General features: G+C 52.1%; 1 protein-coding gene across 1 annotated transcript in view; it reads right to left on the minus strand.

The window, feature by feature from the left end:
• Nucleotides 1-21,184, minus strand: part of IL1RAPL1 (interleukin 1 receptor accessory protein like 1) — a 527,816-nt gene that overhangs the window by 127,788 nt on the left and 378,844 nt on the right. The gene's annotated exons all lie outside the window — the stretch shown is intronic.

Here is a 21,184-nt window from a genome sequence, read left to right on the forward strand (position 1 = left end):
ACAGTGCTCGGCACATAGTAAGCGCTTAACAAATACCAACATAATAATAATAATAATTAACAAATACCAACATTATTATTATTATCTTGTCTTAGAAATAAAGGGCAGACGAGTGTCAGAAATGGGGCGTGAAAAGAATCCTGCAGATCAAGCGCTTCATCACATGTGGGGGCAGAGAAAACAAAAACCACAAGCCCCCAGGAAACATGTTAATATCACTGGAATCGGTCCTTTCAAACGTATTATTAATTACCTCCTGCACTCCTGCTGCTACTCTGAGCACAACTGTCTCGACAGGTGAGGAAATCAAAACTTTTAATGAGCCAAACACGTCAGTCTACTACGGCCGCCGTCGGCAGTTCCTTTAATTAAGGATGTTGTGTTCCGATCGGATCTGGGGACACAGGTAAAAAGGATGAGCTCCTCCCAGTTAAACGGCGGAGGGTATCCCGCTCGATCCCACCTTGTTTTTCATGGTACTCGTCGAGCGCGTGATATGCGCCAAGCACTGTACTACTACTACTAATGATAATGATGGTATTTAAGTGCTTACTATGTGCCTAGCACTGTTCTAAGCGCCGGGGTAGACACGAGATCATCGGGTTGTCCCACGTGGGGCTCACAGTCATAATGCCCATTTTACAGATGAGGTAACTGAGGCACAGAGAAGTGAAGTGACTTGCCCAAAGTCACCCAGCTGACAAGTGGCGGAGCCAGAATTAGAACCCGTGACCTCTGACTCCCAGGCCTGGGCTCTTTCTACTAAGCCAAGCACTGGGGTAGATACAAGCTCATCAAGTTGGACACAGTCCACGTCTCACCTGGAACTCACAACCTTAATCTCCATTTTTACGGATGAGATGATAATAATAATGATGATAAGCATATTTGCTAAGCACTTACTATGTGCCGGGCTAATCAGGTTGGACCCAGTCCATTTCCCACGTGGGGCTCACAATCCTAATCCCCATTTTATGGATGAGGTCATTTCCTCAGTTACCTCATCTGTAAAATGGGGATTAGAAGTGTGAGCCTCACAAGGGACAACCTGATTACCCTTTATCTACCCCAGTGCTTAGAACAGTGCTTGGAACTTAGGGAGCACTTAACAAATACCATTGTTATTATTAATAATGATTGTGGTATTCAATCAACTGTACTTATTAAGCGCTTACTGTGTGCAGAGCCATTTACTAATCACTTAGGAAAGTACAAGAGAACAATAAATAATAATAATGATGTTGGTATTTGTGAAGCACTGACTATGTGCAGAGCACTGTTCTAAGCGCTGGGGTAGATACAGGGTAATCAGGTCATCCCACGTGAGGCTCACAGTTAATCCCCATTTTACAGATGAGGTAACTGAGGCACAGAGAAGTGACTTGCCCACAGTCACACAGCTGACAGGTGGCAGAGCCGGGAGTCCAACCCGTGACCTCTGACTCCGAAGCCCAGGCTCTTTCCACTGAGCCACGCTGTATCCAAGCGCTTACTATGTACCAAGGCACTTTACGCAGCTGGGGTAGATACAAGCTAATCAGGTTGGACACAGTCCCGGTCCCACATGGGGCTCACAGTCTCAATCCCCATTTTACAGAGGAGAGGACTGAGGCCCAGAGAAGTAAAGCGACACGCCCACGGTCACACGGCAGGCATACGGTGGAGCCGGGATTAGAACCCAGGCCCCTCTGACTCCCAGGCCCGGGCTCCAGCCATTAAGGCCATGCTAACTGAGGCCCGGAGAAGTGAGCTGCCCAAGGTCACACAGCAGACGAGTGGCGGAGCCGGCATTCGAATCCAGGTCCTTCAGACTCCCAGGCCTCTCTGACTTAACGACGGGCTGGCGGTGTCGACCACTAGTAGTTCTTGTTGGGACTAAGGCTTGGGAGAGGGCACTAGAATTTCTCTGAGTGATCAGTGACCTCAAAAATCTTCTAGGCAAAGGATCGGTGGAGTTCCCACTTTGGATAGAGAAGCAGCGTGGGCTCGGAGCAGAGCCCCGGCCTGGGAGTCAGAACAACCTGGGCCTAATCTTTGCGACTTTAGGCAAGACACCCAACTACTCTGGGCCTCGGTTCCTTCGCTGGAAATGGGGATTAAGACCGTAAGCCCCACGTGGGACAGAGACTTTGTCCAGCCCAATTTCCTTGTCTCCACCCCAGAGCCGGGTTCAGTGCCTGGCACGTAGTAAGCCTTAACAAATACCACAATTATTATTTTTATTATTATTATCATGCAGTTGGAGTGGGGAGGGCACGGAGGGTGAGGTGTGAAATGAAGCGTTTGGGAGACCTCCTCATTAGCCTTTGCCTCGATGGCCATTTCTTGTCGGCTGACTTTTGCCCTGTGACGTTCCGATTTTACAGACACGTAACTACGGGAACAGACACACTTTCTTGAAGCGGAGGAAGACTCCACTGAGGATGAAATTTCCCAAAGCAGCAGCAGCAGAACTTCTTGGCCTAGTGAAAAGAGCCCGGGCCTGGGAGTGGGAGGACTTGGCTTCTAATCCTCTCTGGGCCCAGGGCTGGCTGTGCGACCTTCACTTCACTTCTCTGTGCTTCAGGTTCCTCAACTGTAAAATGGGGATTAAATACCTGTTCTCCCTCCTATTTAGACTATGAGCCGCCTGGAGGACAGGGGCTGTGTCCAACCTGATCAACTAGTGTCTGCCCCGGTGCTTAAAATAGTGTCGAGCAGGTAGTAAGGGCTTAAAAAATACCACCGACGACAACGACAACAACAACAACAAAAAACACCCAAAGCAGGCAGCGGAGTTTAGGAACTGCGGTTATCCGGAGGGAACGTATGGCAGCCTGCAAATTAAATCACGCATAATAAGGGTGGTATTTGTTAAGTTTTTAGTGTGTGCCGAGAACTGGGATAGAAACAAACAAATCGGGTTGGATCCAGTCCCTGTCCCACAAGGGGGTCACAGTGTTAGCCCACACTGCTTTCCGAGATAGATTTTAACGATGCTGTCGGTTAAGCACGGTGTGCTAAGCACCCGACTAGATCCAGAATAATCGGGTCGGACGTCATCGCTGCATGAGGCTCGGGGTCTCAGAGGGAGGGAGAACCGGTATTTCATCCCCGTTTGACAAAAGAGGAAACCGAGACACAAGAGAAGTGACTGGCCTGAGGTCACGTAGGAGGTAAGTGGCGGAGCCGGGTCAGACTCCCAGGCCCTCGCCCTTTCCACTAAGCCGCACTACTCAAACGAACCGTAATGCCGAAGACCATATGTACTACTGTGAAAATGGGAAAATAATATTCTTACGAGATTCTACGCTCCTCCCCTAAATTTAGAAACCCCTCCGGGGCACCGGTGAACTCTTCTATTTCTCTGAGGAGCGTACGGTGCCCTGAATTCACTGGGTGCTCAATAAATCCTGCTGATGATGATGGTTTTTTCCATTACACTTATAAAGGCGGATAACGATAAGGAGGCCTAATAAATATTTTAATTACCATGATTTACTACTACCCATATGAAATTCAGATTAAAGGCTGAAACCATCTGTCATTTTCTCCATTTTCCCAAAGAGTGGAGGCATTATTTGTTTTACGCATTTTGCGGTATTTGTTAAGCACATCCTACGTGATGGGCACTGTACTAAGTGCTTGGATAGATATAAGTGAATCAGGCTGGACACAGTCCATGTCCCATGTGGGGCTCACGGTCTCAATCCCCATTTTACAGACGAAATAACTGAGGCACAGAGAAATTAAATGACAAAATAATCAGGGTGGACACGGTTCAGGCCCCACGTGGGACTCCCTGTTTTACCAATGAGGTAACTGAGGCACAGAGAAGTGAGGTTCAAAGAGCAGACATGGGGCAGAGCCGGGGTTAGAACCCACGTCCTTCTGACTCCCCGGCCCGTGCTCTAGCCACTAGGCCTCTCTGCTCCTCGGTGTGTACTGCGCTCTCATGCTACGGACGAGGATGAAGGATGTGCGACGATACAAACATCGCTACGGCATCGCGTGGATGTCAGGATGCTGGAACAGGAGAATAAATCCGTCCCACCTCCCTGCCCTCATCCCAAAGGTGCAAACACTCAGACGCCCGGTATTGGACAGGGGGAAAGATCCGGGCCGGATGGATGTTCTCGGATATCGACCCGGAGACGTGAATTGAATTACTCTCTTCCCTCATCTCTCCAGGGGCGGAGGAGTCATCTCGCCTTCCCTCCGCTTCCGGAGTTCATCTCTCTGCGGCCGCCAGCACGGCTTCGCGGTATCAAGCGGGGAGATGGGGTGTCGGGGAGAGGGGGTCTCAGGGTTAGGGGGGACCTAGAGGGGCTCCCTGACTCAAGGGCAGCGAAACCTAGATGACAGAGCAGGGGATCGAGAGTCAGAAGACCTGAGTTCTAGTCCCGGCTTTGGGGCTTCTCCCCGCTGGGCGTGGTATGGGGTGTCGCTGAACTTTTCTAGGCCTCACTTTCTTCATCCATCAGATGGGGAGGAAATATCCCACCCCCTTTCTTTCAGGCCTCTGCGGGATGATGCCTGGTTCTAATCTGTCTAGAGAGAATCCACGAGCACGGCGCTGGGCAGTTAATAGACAGTGAATAAAAACCACGTCTGCTGTTTGTTATTAACAGGCAAGAAGCAGCAGGCCTAGTGGATACAACGCAGACCTGAGAGTCAGAAGGACCTGGGTTCTAATCTCCGCCGCGTCACTTGTCTGCCGTGTGACTTTGGGCAAGCCGCTCACTTCTTTGGGCCTCCGTTACCCCATCTGTAAAATGGGGATGAAGACCGCGAGCCCATGCGGGACAGGGACTGTGTGCAATCCTCTTTGCTTATATCCACCCCGGCGCGTAGTACACTGCCAGGCACACAGCAAGGTCTTATCAAATACCATAGATATTATCATTAGGCTCCCGGGCCACTTCGTTCCGGTTGCTTGGGGGGGACGGGAGACAGCACCCCATTCTCACTCCCTTGAAGATGGGACCCCTGGGGTCCAGAGAGGCTACCACGAAAGTTGGAAATGGTGTGACTGTGGGCAAGTCACTTCACTTCTCTGTGCCTCAGTTCCCTCATCTGTAAAAGGGGGATGAAGACTGTGAGCCTCACGTGGGACAACCTCATTCCCCCGTACCTATCCCAGCGCTTAGAACGGTGCTCTGCACGTAATAAACGCTTAACAAATACCGACATGATCATTATTCCCCGGGAGGCTGAATGAGGTCCTCGGCTTTTTCCCAGGAATGGCGCAGGGAATGATAACGGGATGGAAAAGGAGGCCAGGGCCAACTAGCCCACGGAAGCAGGCGGCCTGTACGGAGGAGCGTCGAAAGAGCCCACCACCCATGACTTGGGAAAATCCACTCCATCAGCACGGCCCCTGCCCGCCCGCCACGACTGGGGGTGCAGCGACCCGAATGGTACGTTCTGCGGACAGAATTGCCAGTGGGCTCACTGTGGGCAGGGAATGCGACTGTGGCTTGCCAGACCGTCCTCTCCCAAGCGCTGAGTACAGTGTGCTGCCCACAGCAAACGCTCAATAAATACAATCGAGCGACTGACTCAACGGCTAAGGCGGCCCGTCACACTGAACACCGCGAAGAGGAAAATCAGCTTGTTTCACGCAGGATTCTGGGGGCGTCGGGCCCGTCTCACCGCCTACTTCCCACGGACCCTGCAAGGAGCAGTGAAGCCTAATGACCTGGGAGTTGGAGGACCTGGGTTCCCATCCCCGCTCTGCCCCATACCTGCTGGGTCATCTTGGGCAATTTATTGCTATATTCTATTTATTGCTATCGTATTCTATTTATTGCTATTGTTTTTGCCTGTCTGTCTCCCCTGATTAGACTGTAAGCCCGTCAGTGGGCGGGGACTATCTCTATCTATGGCCGATTTGTATATTCCAAGCGCTTAGTACAGTGCTCTGCACAGAGTAAGCGCTCAATAAATACTATTGAATGAATGAATGAGTCCCAGTATTCTCATCTGCAAAATGAGGATTCGATACCTGTTCTCCCTCCCTCTTAAACAGTGGGCCCCATGTGGGACCTGGTCATCCTCCATCTCCCTGACCGTTTAGTACAATGCTCGGCACAAAGGAAGTACTTAGCCGGAGGCATTATTATTATTACTGTTATTATTATTATTATTACAACCTGGTATAAGAATGGAAAAAGAGAGGACACATTCCCTCAGCTCTCAAAGTCATGCCACTGACCCGTCAGTCCCTTTCTTTCACCTCTACCTCTCGGCCATTTCTCCCCCAGCCTCGGAGGGCAGTGTGGCCCAATGGGCAGAGCAGAGGAATGGGAATCACGAGACCCATGTTCTACTCCCGGCTCTACCTCCGGCCTGCTGTGTGACCACGGGTAAGTCACGGAACCTCCCTGTTCCTCAGTTACTTCCTCGGGAGAAAAAGGACCGTGCTACTTGTTTTTCTTCCCTCTCGGATGGGAACTCCATCTGAGAGAGACCGTAAGCGCTTCGTGGGCAGGGAATACATCGACCAACTCTGTTGGACTGTACTTCCGTACAATGCTCTCAACCCAGGAAGCCCCCAGAGGTGCCACCGATGGATAGGGATTGTGTCCAATCCGATTATCCTGTGCCCATCTTAGCTTGTAGAACTTAACCACGGGGCCTAATAATAATGTTGGTATTTATTAAGCGCTTACTATTTGCAAAGCACCGTTCTAAGCGCTGGGGGGATACAAGGTGATCGGGGTGTCCCTCATGGGGCTCACAGTCTTCATCCCCATTTTACAGATGAGGTAAATGAGGCCCAGAGAAGTGAAGTGACTCGTCCAAAGTCACACAGCTGCCAAGTGGCGGAGCCGGGATTAGAACCCACCACCTCTGACTCCCAAGCCCGGGCTCTTTCCACTGAGCCACGCCGCACACGCTTCATAATCAACGCCAGTACGAAACGACTCTATATTCCTAAAATCCCCTCTCGGCCGAAGAGGAGGCTGCGAGGTTTGCCCAAGCTCCAATACCGCCCTTCCTTGCCCTCTGAAGGATTTCCATCGACTCGATGAAGAGACGGACACGACAGACGAGTGAGTACAAAGCTGCCTTTTGGCTGAGGCGAAAGAGCACCCTGAAGACGAGACGTCACTTACGCCTGTCCCCGAAAAAATCGAATTGGTCTAAAAACCGGATCCCGTATCGTTTTGTCATCGCCGCGGTGAATGTAGTTAGGTTTCGGGGTCCACTCTGGAGATCTTGGGGACAAAATGATGACGTCGACGTGACTTCCTCTGGAAAACGGTACCCGTTTTAGCTCTTTCTCCATTTACGTGGCCAAGTTACCTACTTGTCCTGTAGGTTGGCATTTTCCTAGATGAATCCCTCTTTTCAAAACACGCATTCAATCCGCCACTGAATCCCCGTCGATTCCATCTTCGCGACGTGGCTAAAATCTAACGTTCATAAAGGAGAAAGCTGAGGACCGGGGAGGTTAAGTGAGTCGCCCGAGGTCACACGGCCAACGAGCGACGGGCCCCGGACTAGAACCCGATACTCGCAAGCCCGGGCTCTTTCCGTTGGGCCTCCCCGCTCTTAAATAGGCGAAAGGATGGTTTTAAAACGTCTTTCCAAAACAAGTATACAATGGTTTGCTAGTCTGCGGAGAAGGCAAGACGTTTTCCAACCCAAATATTCCCAACAACTTCCTCTCCTGAGCCATCGCCCCGTGAGCAAGGAGACCGACACACCAAGGATACGCCGCGAGTTGCGGACGCGGGGAACGTCGCTTATACTGTATTCTCCCAAGTGCTTAGAATAGTGCTCTGCAATATTACTTCTCCTTCTGACTATGGTGCTCGATAAGTGTGTCAAGCACTGCACTAAGCCCTGGGGCAGATACAAGTTCATCAGATTGGACACGGTCCCTGTCCCACATGGGGCTCACGCTCTCAATCCCCATTATTTTACAGATGAGGTAACGGAGGCACAGAGACGTTAAGCCTGCCCGGGGTCACACAGCAGACACGTGGAGGAGCCGGGATGAGAACCCAGGTCCTTCTGACTCCCAGGCCTGTGCTCTATCCACTGTGCCACGCTGCTTCCATTCCAACAGTCGCTCTTAGGCGATCGTATTTATTTAGCGCTTACCGTGGGCAGAGCGCTGTATTGAGCTCGTGGGAGACATGCGGTGGAGCAGGATTAGAACTCAAGCCCCCGACTCTGAGGTCCATGCTCCACCCACTAAGCCACGGTGCTTCTCAATAATAACGGTATTTTTAAGCGCTTCCTACCTGTCGAGCGCTGGGGTAGATACCAGATAATCAGAGTGGACACAGGCTCTGTCCCACATGCAGCTCGCAGTCCTAATCCATTTTACAGATGAGGGAACTGAGGCACGGAGAAGTGAAGTGACTCGTCGAAGGTCACCCAGCCGACGAGTGAAGGAGTCAACATTAGAACCCGGGTCCTTCCGACTCCCAGGCCTGGGATCTACCCTCTGAGCCACGCATACAGTAAGCGCTCAGGAAACACTGACACGGCAACCGAGTCCGGCCTCAGAGTCGCTTCGCTGATCCTACTGTCGCCACCAAAGAAGCCCGGCTCTGGCCACTTGGCAGCTGTGTGACTGTGGGCGAGTCATTTCACTTCTCTGGGCCTCAGTTCCCTCATCTGTAAAATGGGGATTAACTGTGAGCCTCACGTGGGACGACCTGATGACCCTGTAACTTCCCCAGCGCTTAGAACAGTGCTCTGCACAGAGTAAGCGCTTAACAAATACCAACATTATCATTATCATTCTTCAACGCGAGATTTCTTGGCCGCTGAATCCATATTTTGACACATCGCCACCACCGTTTCAAGTGAGGTGGTGAAAAGGAAAAGAAGAAGTAATGAGATGTACCATTATAAAACAAAGAGACAGAGAGGAATTTTCCGCAACTGTTCTGCAGCTTTTTGTGGGGTGTTTTTTTTTTTTTTTTGCCTAATCATATTTTTTAAAAAAGAGACAAAAATAAATTACTTTGCCGAAAGAAATTAAATCAAGAACCCCAGGGCGATGCCCTGGGAAATTTCTAATTTAAAGAGACAAAAGTCATGAAACATAGGCATTAAGAGGCTCAAAGCAGTTAGAACTCCCATTTCGCAGTTGTAATATGTTACGGCATTCGACTGCTCAACTTCATTATTACTGTCGGAGGATGAAGCAGCGAGGCCTAGGGGAAGGAGCCCCGGACTGGGGGTGAGAGGACCTGGGTTCTAACTCCGGCTCTGCCTCTCGTCCGCTGCGTGACCTTGGGTGAGTCACTTAACTTCTCTGTGCCTCGGTTACCTCATCTGTGAAATGGGGATTAAGACTGTGAGCCCCGTGCGGGACAACATAACTACCTTGTATCTCCCCCAGCGCTTAGAACAGTGCTTGGCACATAGTACGCGCTTAACAGATACCATCATCATCATCATCACTTCACTTCAGGTCCCTCACGAGCAAAATGGGGATTCCATACCTGCTCTCCTTCCTAAGGCCGTGAGCCCTGTCAGACAGTCGATGGTATTTATTGAGCACCTACTGTGTGCGGAGCACTGTACTAAGCTCTTGGGAGAATACGACAGAACAATAAATGATAATGTTGGTATTTGTTAAGCGCTTACTATGTGCAGAGCACTGTTCTAAGCGCTGGGGTAGATACAGGGGAATCAGGTTGTCCAATGTGAGGCTCACAGTTAATCCCCATTTTACAGATGAGGGAACTGAGGCACAGAGAAGTCAAGTGACTCGCCCACAGTCACACAGCTGACAAGTGGCAGGGCCGGGAGTCGAACCCATGACCTCTGACTCCGAAGCCCAGCCTCCTTCCACCGAGCTACGCTTCTTCCCCAGATATTTGTTAAGCGCTTACTATGTGCGGAGCACTGTTCTAAGCGCTGGGGTAATCACAGGGGAATCAGGTTGTCCCACGTGGGGCTCACAGTCTTAATCCCCATTTTAGAGATGAGGTCGCTGAGGCACAGAGAAGTGAAGTGACTCGCCCACAGTCAGCTGACAAGTGGCAGAGCCGGGATTCGAACTCACGCCCTCTGACTCCAAAGCCCATGCTCTTTCCACTAAGCCACGCTGAGACACATTCCCTGCCCGCACCGTGTGGGACCTAATGCTCTTGATCTCCCTCAGTGCTAGGCACATAGTAAGCGCTCAATGAAAACCACGATTATCGCCATTTTATTTAAGATTAAATGTAGGCAAATTAATACTGGGCAGTGATGGAGGTCGCCCTCATGTAACGATGAACTCCTTTTCCAGATCTTAAAGATAATTTTCTGGAAATGGGACCTTCGGCAGTCCGCGGCGATCGGTATCTCCGTGGAACCCGCTGCGAACGATTCCTTTCTCATTCACTCGGTTCCTCGGTATTTACCGAGCGCTTACGGGGTGCGCAGCGCTCTACTAAGCGCTTGGGAGAGAACGACACGAGTAAAGGACACATAAACGGACACGTTCCCTGCCCGAGACGAGCTCCTTTAATGTCAAGGGCGGATTTCGACCGTCGGGTTAAAACCGCCTCCCATCCACACGCCCAAGGAAGAGCACCCGAAATCAATCAACGCTACGTACTGAGCGCCGAGCCTCCGGAAGAGGCCAAAGACGCACAGTTGCCTATCAGTGTCTGCCTCCCTCCTCGAGACCGTAAGCTCGCGCTGGGCAGGGAACGTGTCTTCCGGTCATACACTCCGAAGCGCTCGGTACAGTGCTCTGAACCTAAGAGGCACTCAGTATATTCCACCGAGGATACGGAGTTAAAGCAGAACGACGGTATGCCTGCTTCTGCCCTTCAGGCGGTGATGTCGAGGCCCTTTAATTGCCAGATTGGACTGGAAAAGAACGCGCATTTAGAGCTTCCAATTTAGGGAACTGGAAGACCAAACCCTCAAGCGTTTAACAGATACCGTTATTATTATAGTGAGCGTTCAACAGGTACGGTTAACGGACTGGCTGTCTCTACCCCGGCGCTTAGTCCAGTTCTTGGAACATAGTGAGCGCCCGAGAAAAACCACAGAACAGTACTCTGCGTGCATCGGGCACCCAATAAATGCCACTGATGGATATTTATTGGGCATCTACTGTTTGCAGAGCTATGTGATGACCGCTCGGGCGCACACCCCCAAAGCAAAACACACCCTCCTTGCCCTCAGGGGGCTTCCAGTCGAAGGAAGGAAGGAAGGATGAAATAGAGGCACCGCCCGCTAAGAAGACGCAGAGTAACGTGCCCAGTCCTACCCAATCCGGAAGAGTGAGCCGGGGCCGGGCCGGGGGAATCCTAACAGCGACAGAGGTTAAAGTCGGCTTAGCGGCGTGACTCAGTGCCAAGACCCCGGGCTCGGGAGTCAGAAGTCGAGGGTTCTAATCCCGGCTCCGCCACTCGTCGGCTGTGGGACTCGGGGCGAGTCACTTCACGTCTCTGTGCCTCGGTGATCTCCTCTGGAAAATGGGGATTGAGACTGTGAGCCCCACGCGGGACAACCCGATGACCCGGCATCTACCCCAGCTCTTACAAGAGTGCTTGGCACAGAGTAAGCGCTTAACGGATACCTACCGGCCAAGGAGGTCGGCGATCACTTTCCCTCGAGCCCGTCTAGCTCGCCGCCGAGCCCCGGCCCACGTCCTCACCCCGGCCTGGAACGCCGGCCCTTCTCAAATCCGACAGTGACCCTCCCACTCTTCAGAGGCTTACTGAAGGCCCGTCTCCTCCGAGAAGCCTTCCCGGATGAAGCCCCGCCTTTCCTCGTCTCCCACTCCCTTCTGTGTCACCCTGGCTTGTTCCCTTTGCTCTTCCCTCCCATTCCAGCACTCACGGACACATCTGTCATTTTATTTATCTGTGGTAATGTCCGTGTCCCCCTCTCAACCGTAAGCTCGCTGTGGGCAGCGAATGTGTCCGTTCGGGACAGCGCTCCGCACCCGGTAAGCGCTCCGTAAATCCGACCGGACGAACGATCGGATGAATCGAACGCAAAGCAGCACGGCTTAAAGGACTCGGGGCTTCCGGCCAAAGCTCTTACGGGTATCTGATTCGGGAAGTTAAAATTCCTGCCAAACAGCGAGAGCCAGCCTTTCGGGTTAACAAGAAGGCAAAAGAGGAATTCAGCCGAGATTCCCACCCGCCCCCGAGTCAAACGCTCCATCCATCCCGTGATTCCCAAACGTGAGATAACCCGGCCTTCTGGAGAGAGATGCTTGCCGTGACACATTCAACGCTTGCTTGCGGGTGTTTTTTTCCCCCGATCTCGCTGGAGGGGATTATCGAGCGGTTTCCGAATCGAAGCCACAGACGACACTCCCGCCCGGGCTAGGGTGGGTTGCCGGATGAAGGGGTCACAGAGGATGGGAAGGCCCGCTCGTTTCCCGTCGGAAGCACGTGGGAGGCGGAGGAAATGTCGTGGCACTGCGAAGACGTCATCGGGGGGTGACGGGAGAAAGCCGGGTGACCTTGGGCAAGTCACTTAACTCCTCTGCCCCTCCATTTCCTCATCTATGAGAGGGGGATTGAGACTACGGGTGCCCTGGGGGTCCAACCCCATTATCTTGTGTCTACCCAGCGACTGGTACAGTGCCTGGCATATAGTCAGCGCTTAACAGATACCATTTTTAAAAAGTCATTTTTTTATGATGGCACGCATTAAGTGCCTACTACATGCAGAGTAACGGAGTGGGTCCGAGATGGGTTGGATACCTACCCCACAGGAGCCACCCGCGCTAGGAATGACGGTGAGCGTGGATCTCATCTTCAATTCTTAGAGGAAATGGGCACCCGGAGGGGTTCGCCGAGTTGTCCGTGGTTGCACAGCGGGCAATCGGCTCAACCGGTCCCCCGACTCCGGGGCTCACGTTCTTTCCACTAAGCGCCCCCGGCCTCTCAGTAACCGCCAAGAGGCTCGCCAGGGTCGTCTTAGATCGGCTACCGAGCGCTACGGCGAGGCAGATGTCCCGAATTTAGCGTCAACCAACGATTACGGTATTTGCTAAGTGCTTACCATGTGCCAGGCACCGTCCTAAGCGCTGAGGTTGCAATCTCAGCGCGTGGGCCTGGGATCCACAAGGACCTGGGTTCTAATAATAATGTTGGTATTTGTTAAGCGCTTACTATGTGCAGAACACTGTTCTAAGCGCTGGGGTAAACACAGGGGAATCAGGTCGTCCCACGTGGGGCTCACAGTCTTAATCCCCATTTTACAGATGAGGGAACTGAGGCACAGAGAAGTTAAGTGACTCGCCCGCAGTCCCACAGCTGACAAGTGGCAGAGCTGGGATTCGAACTCATGAGCCCTGACTCCAAAGCCCGTGCTCTTTCCACTGCGCCACGCTGCTTCTAATCCCGGCTCTGCCACCTGTCTGCGTGTGATCTTGGGCAAGTCACTTCACGTCACTTAACTTCTCTGTGCCTCAGTGCCCTCATCTGTACAATGGGGGTTAAGACTGTGAGCCTCACGTGGGACGACCCGATTACCCTGTATCTCCCCCAGCGCTTAGAACAGTGCTCTGCACATAGTAAGCGCTTAACAAATACCAACATTATTATTATCATTCTCTGTGCCGCAGTGACCTCACCTGTAAAATGGGGATGAAGACTAGGAGTCCCATATGGGCCAGGGACTCTGTACAACTGATTATCTTCTAACCCTCCGGGTGCTCAGTACAGTGCCGGGCACCGTTAACAAATATCACAATTATTATCATCATCATCATCTCATCTGTGTCAGTGGCCTCAAGGCAAGTAATTTACCGTCCGTGGATCTTGGCTTCCTCATCTATGAAATGGGATCCCTCTTCCCCTCTCCTTCCTCCCAAAAGAGGCAGGGAGCGGGAACGTGCGGTGGATCCTGCCCCAAGCTTGGCAGGGATGAAGTACTCAATGCTCGTTACGGGCAGGGAACGTGTCGGCTCATTCGGTTCACTCAGTCGTATTTACTGAGCGCTTCCTGAGTGCAAAACAAGGTACTAAGTGCTGGGTTAGGACAATTGGGTTGTATTGAAATCTGCCCAGTGCTTAATACAGTACTCTGCATCTAGGAAGCGCTCAATAAATACCACGGATTAAGTCCCCTACGTCCCGTGTTGAGAGCTGAAAGGTTAGAGCAGACTGTTAGCAAGTGGTGTGGACCAGGCCAATCCACAGCGTGATGATTCCGTTATTGATAATAGTCATTATCGTCGCTACGATTATTCTCCGACACACGCCGGAGTGGGGTCAAGCGGTAGATTTTACCTGGAGGGAGATGTTATCCTGCTTTGGCATTTGACCCCAAGCACCATTTGCCCGGTTGGCTCGGTGGAAAGAGCCCGGGCTTCGGGGTCAGAGGTCATGGGTTCGACTCCCGGCTCTGCCACTCGGCAGCTGTGTGACCGTGGGCGAGTCACTTCACTTCTCCGGGCCTCAGTTACCTCATCTGGAAAATGGAGATTAACTGTGAGCCTCACGTGGGATGACCCGATGACCCTGTATCTCCCCCAGCGCTTAGAACGGTGCTCTGCACCTAGTAAGCGCTTAACAAATACCAACATTATTATTAATAATTATGATATCTGTTATGAGCTTACTATGTGCTAGCCACTGGGGTAAATACAAGGCAATCAGGCTGGGCACAGTCCCTGTCCCAAATTCATTCATTCATTGGTTCGACTGTATTTATTGAGCGCTTACTATGTGCAGAGCACTGTACTAAGCGCTTGGAATGGACAAATCGGTAACAGATAGAGTCCCTGCCCTTTGACGGGCTTACGGTCTAATCGGGGGAGACGGACAGACAAGAACAATAAGAACACCAAATGGAGCTCACAGTCTCATTCCCCATTTTCCAGATGCGGGAACCGAGGCCCGGAGAAGTGAAGCGATTCACCCACGGTCACACAGCAGATAAGTGGCGGCAGCCGGGGAAGGAAGCCCGGTCTCTGGACGCCCAGGCCCGTGCTCTTCCGTTAGGCTACACTGCCCGAGTGCCCATTATGAGAAGCAGTACGGCCTAGTGGCACGAGCCTGAGCTGGGGAGTTAGAGGTTGTGGGTTCTAATCCCGACTCCACCGCTTGCCTGCTGTGTGACTCGGGCAAGTCCCTTACCTTCTCTGTGCCTTAGGTACATCATCTGTGAAATGGGGATGAAGACCCTGAGCCCCACGTGGGACAACCTGATGACCCTGTATCTACCCCAGCGCTTAGAACAGGGCCTGGCCCACGGTAAGCGCTTCACAAATACCCTCGTTATTATTTGTATGTGCAGAGCAAGGCTCTGAGCGCTTGGGAGAGTAAAATAGAGGTCGTGGACTCGATCCCCGCCCGCAAGCAGCTGACAGTCTTGCGGGCGTAAGCGATTAAAATCCCCACGGGGAGGGTTTAGGCACTTTGGCCAACGGGGTCCTGTCCCGGCTACGTGGGGCACCCGTCCGTCAACTTTACCGGGGGTGGGGGCTCGCCCACCTCCCGGAGGGGGAAGGGCAGAAAGGAGAGCTAAGGTGACGGGGGGAATCGATTCAGACCGAAGAACGGGATCTTTCGGAACGAAAACATCGAGTAACATCAAATGGTTGCTTTGAATAAAATATTATGAAACTCACAGATGGTGCTGGAAACATTATGGAATGAGTTGCCATATGGCTAGGTGTTGGGGCTTTTAAATCACTGCTCCATGTTTTCCGTGGGGTGACACGGCGTCGCCCCGAGAGGCTTCTTCTCCTGGGGTGGCACCGACTCCCACAGATCCCCGCGGCTGGGATATCTCCGCGGGCCCTGCAACACCCACGACGGATACGTGGCCTCCCTCTCGGCCTCCCTCACCGTCTCCGCCACGGCCTCGCGCTCAGCCTCTCCCACGACCTCACGCTGGGCCTCACCCACAGCCTCACAGTCAGCCTCGGCCACGGCCTCCGAGTTGGCCTCCCCCACGGCATGACGTTTAGACCGCGGGCCCGTCACTGGACAGGGATGGTCTCTATCTGTTGTCGAACTGTCCACTCCAAGCGCTCGGTACGGTGCTCTGCACGTAGGAAGCGCTCAAGAAATACCACTGAATGAAGGAACGGCCAGCCTCCCTCCTCGGGCTTCCTCGTGGCCTCACAGACGGACTCCTCCACGCTCGGTCTCCCGCAACCTCAGAGTCGGCCTCCCCCGTGATGTCACGGTCATCCTCCCTCACAGCCTCGCGTTCGGCCTCCGCCACAGCCTCCCAGTCGGCCTCTCCCACAGCCTCCCCGACGGCCCCCAAGTCGGCCTCCCCTCTGGCATGAGAGTCGGCCTCCCTCCTCGGGCTTCCTCGTCGTCCCACGGACGGTCTCCCTCATAACCTTCCGGTCGGTTTCCCCACCTGCCTCCCCCCTCAAGCCTCTTCGTAGCCTCACGATAAGCCTCCCCCCCTGAAGCTTCCCCATCGCCTCACGGTCACCCTCAGTACATACCCCGACTGCCGTAGCGGGGACGGGAAGCCACCCTCTCTGGAGGGAGGCGGTGATGGGGCCCATGGCCAGAATCGGTGGCATTTGCTAGCACGGAGCAGTGGGTATGGCACGGGACCGCCAGGCTTGCGAGGTCACGGGTTCTACTTCTGGATCCACCTATCGTCCGCTGTGTGAGCTTGCACAACTCGCTTCACTTCTCTGGGCCTCGGTTCCCTCATCTGGAAAACGGGGATTGAGACCCCCCCACGTCGGACAGAGACGGCGTCCAACCCGACGCGCTCGTATCCACCTAAGCGCTTAGTTCAGGGCCTGACACATAGTAAGCGCTTAAATAGCAGAGTTATAATTATTATTAGCGTTACTATTAGCATCCGGCACGCCCCCGGGGGTCCAACGGACACTCCCTCGAGGCGCTCTTATCCGATTCTAAGGATTATTCAGTGAGAACCCCGTGTTATCCGTGAACACCTTCGGATTGAACAATACCTTCCAGGCTCAGGAGCCTCATCGTATCGTTGAATTCCAATTAAAAACGCGATCGGGGCGTCCCCGAAACCCGTCCCTCGGCTTTCTCGGGAGAGGCGATAACGCGGCATCTATGGCACCGTTAGAACCGAGGGAACGAAGATAATCTGAAACGCGGTGACGTGTCTTTATGGGATGATTAACTTCGCCGTGGCCCCACGCTTGAAGGTTAATGACTAAAAATGAGACACCCTCCCGCTAAATACGTCCTCGGGGCATACGAAGGAGGAGGAGCAATTGGCTAGATGGCCCGCTCTGTGACCAGAATATGTGTCTCAACAAACTCAATCGTTTCCCTTCCCCGGTCAACAGGACAGGCAGCTCATCTCACCCTCCAGACAATCAGCTTGTTGTCAGGCAGCCAGGCGATCGCACTTATTGAGCGCTTACCGTGCGCAAAGCATTGTGCTCAGCCCTTCGGAGGGGACAATACAACAATCAACAGACATATTCCCTGCCCACAGTGAGCTTACGGTCATGTTGCGGGCAGAGGGCTCGTCTACGTTTATGATGCTTAAGTGCTTACTATATTCCAGGCCCATACTAAGCGATTAATACACACCACCACAATCATTGTTATTACTATTATTATTAATAAGCATCTTGGAAAACCTCATTATGTTTCGTTTGATTCTATTTTGGTGGCCTCTTATCCAACCAAGAGAGGTGTCCAACTCCCATAAAAAGCACCAGCACCATTCCTTTCGGTCAATTAATCAGTGGTATTCATTGAGCACTTACTGTGTGCCAAGCACCGTGCTAGCGCTTCGGAGAGTACAACACAACAATAAAGAGACACGCTCCCCGCCCAGAGTGAGTTGATGGTCTTCTTGTGGGCGGGGGACTTGTCTACCGACTTTCTTTAATGCTATTTAAGTGCTTACTATATTCCAGGCACATACTAAGCGATTAATAAATACCACAATAATCATTATTATTACTAGTGTTATTAATAAGCATCCTGGAAAACCTCCTTATGTTTTGATTCCATTTTGGCGGCCTCTTACCCAACCAAGAGAGGTGTCCAAGTCCCATATAAAGCGGCAGCACCATTCCTTTGGATCAATCAATGGTATTTATTGAGCGCTTACTGTGAGCACTGTACTAAGTGACTGGAAGAGAGTACAAGACCACGATACAACAGACATATTCCCTGCCCATAACAGTCGCCACTGAGCGAGAGCTACCTTTCTTCGGATTTCCTCACCACCGACGAGGGGAGGTGATCTGAATCCTTGAGCGACGGAAGACCAGTGACAATCAGTATCACCATGACAACCTAATCCCGTTTGTCATCGTGGGGGTGACTGATACACCACAAACCGTCGCGCCAACCCCAAAACGGATCCAAACCCCTTTTTTTTAATGGTATTTGCTAAGCCCTTACTATGTGCCAGGCACTTTATTAGTCGCCTGGGTAGGTACGAGGTAGAGAAGCAGCGTGGCTCAGTGGAAAGAGCCTGGGATTCGGAGTCGGAGGTCACGGGTTCGACTCCCGGCTCTGCCACTTGTCAGCTGTGTGACCTTAGGCAAGTCGCTTGATTTCTCTGTGCCTCAGTTACCTCATCTTAAAATGGGGATTAACTGTGGGCCTCACGTGGGACGATCTGATTACCCTGTATCTCCCCCAGCGCTTAGAACAGTGCTCTGCACATAGTAAGCGCTTAACAAATACCGACATTATTATTACGAAGTAATCAGGTTGGATTCGGTCCGCGTCCCACGTGAGGCTCCCAGTCCAGATCCCCATTTTACGGATGAGATCGCTGAGGTGAAATGACTTGCCCGAGGTCACACAGCAGACACGGGTCAGAGCCGAAATCAGAACCCAAGTCCTTCCGACTCCTAGGCCCCGGCTCTACCCACTAGGCCACGCTGCTTCTCGAAAAGCCTTTGAAAAGAATCTCCCTACTCTCTCCTCGCACATACGACCTGTTCTAATGTTTATTCAAGGCAACATCTCATAAACTACTGATTTCATGAACTCCACCCAGCCCTTCTGAAAATCCACTTCCTCCAGGAGGCTTTCTCCGATTAATTTTTCCTCTCCTCCGACCCCCTCCGTCCAACGAAAGCCTAAACCTTTATTCAGGCCCTTTGGAACGCTTTCATTTTTCTCCTCCCCGGGTCTCACCTTCCCGACGAGTGCTTTAAACACTTATTCCCGCACTTTTGAATGCCTGCGTTTACATCCTCTGCTATTTAAAGGCTTATTCATGTATCCATTTTCCCATTCGCTTCTGCCTCCTCTCCGTAAATTAATTTGTCGGCTTCCCCCGTTGAGACTGGAAACTCACCGAGGGCTTCGAACTCTACACTTGTCTACTACTTACCCCGAGTCTAATGCCTGTGTCCGTAATTTATTTCTGTTCACGTCCGTCTCCCCATCTAGACTGTAAGGTCTGTGCGGGCGGGGAACGTGTCTCCCAACTCTGTCATACCGTTCTCTTCCGAGTGCTCCGAACGGGACTCTGTGCACAGAAAGCGCTCAATAAACACGACCGCTTGACTGAGCGCTCGTTCGCTCCTTTCGGGAGGGTGGGGCTCTCTGTCCATCTAGCCGCGGCCACTGGGTCCCCGTTTTCAGGGGGGATGTAGCGTCGGCTGAAGCGTCATTCTGTCGCGTCGTTGCGCGTCCCTCAACACATCAAGCTGCACAGAAGGCTCAGCCCCAGTACTACTCCATTCCCCCGGCCCAAGTGTGTGAGTGGGGGCATGTCACTTCACGTCTCGGTGCCTCGGTTCCCTCATCTGTAAAATGGGACTAAGACTGTGAGCCTCACGTGGGACGACCTAATTACCCTGTATCTACCCCAGCGCTTAGAACAGTGCTCTGCACACAGTAAGCGCTTAACAGATACCGACATTATTAATATTTTCCTCAGGGCTTCCCCAGCTCCACCGAGAGAGCCGGTGGGCTTCTGTCCCCCCGTTCGGAGTAGCCCACTCTCTGGGATTCCCTTCCCCGAATGCCCGGGCAGGGAAGGTCACAGACTACTCTTTTGCCGTCTCTCTCGCTCTGGGAACAATCCTCATTTTTTCCTATTTTCCACTACATTGGCGATTAAAATTCTCCCCTCAAAATGCCTGCACCTCAGTGACACCTCTTCACTGATGACTGGCTGCTTCCAAAATGACAGAAAACTCAATTAGATTGAAAAAAAGAAAGGTCAGAATTGGGAAATAGAGATGATTTCTCTCCTGCGGTAGGGTAGAGGTAAGATAATGAGCTGGACCGCTGAAGAGGCTAAGGGAGGCGGACATTCTAAGCCGCCGAATTCTAATGTCAGTAGGCAACAGAGAAGCAGCGTGGCTCAGTGGAAAGAGCCCGGGCTTGGGAGTCAGAGGTGATGAGTTCGAATCCTGGCTCTGCCACTCTGTCACACTCTGCAGCTGTGTGACCGTGGGCGAGTCGCTTCACTTCTCTGTGCCTCAGTTACCTCATCTGTAAAATGGGGATTAACTGTGAGCCTCCCGTGGGACGACCTGATTCCCCTGTATCTCCCCCAGCGCTTAGAACAGTGCTCGGCACATAGTAAGCGCTTAACAAATACCAACGTTATCACTATTATTATTAACAACCAAATTGTGCTAATCATACCTGCATGTCCACACACACACACGCCCAAAAATGTTACCACTACACACATCCACACCCCACTATCACGAGTACACATATGCACACACATCAGTAATTGACTGTAAGCCCACTTATTAATGATGGTGGTATTTGTTAAGTGCTTACTATGTGCAAAGCACTGTTCTAAGCACTGGGGGATACAAGGTGATCAGATCGTCCCACGTGGGGGGGTCACAGTTTTAATCCCCATTTTCCAGATGAGGTCACTGAGGCACAGAGAAGTGAAGTGACTTGCCCAAAGTCACACAGCTGGCAAGCGGCGGAGCCGGGATTAGAACCCATGACCTCTGACTCCCAAGTCCGGGCTTTTTCCACTTAGTCTCTATTGCTGAATTGTACTTTCCAAGTGCTTAGTGCAGTGCTCTGCACACAGTAAGCGCTCAATAAATACGACTGACTGAATGAATGACCAATTCCCCCAACGACGTATCCACATCCCAGCGCTTAGAACAGTGCTCTGCACCTAGTAAACACTTAACAAATACCAACATTATCATTATTATCATCCCTGGATCTACATACAACTAAAACTCTTCGCTCTTCTAGTACCCTTATACGACGCTACCCCTTTGGTCCATTTCCTGAGCTGGAATATAACACGGCGAACATCTCCTATGGAGGGGTGATAACAG

This window comes from Ornithorhynchus anatinus, chromosome 15, assembly GCF_004115215.2.
Source record: "Ornithorhynchus anatinus isolate Pmale09 chromosome 15, mOrnAna1.pri.v4, whole genome shotgun sequence".
Lineage (NCBI taxonomy): Eukaryota > Metazoa > Chordata > Mammalia > Monotremata > Ornithorhynchidae > Ornithorhynchus > Ornithorhynchus anatinus.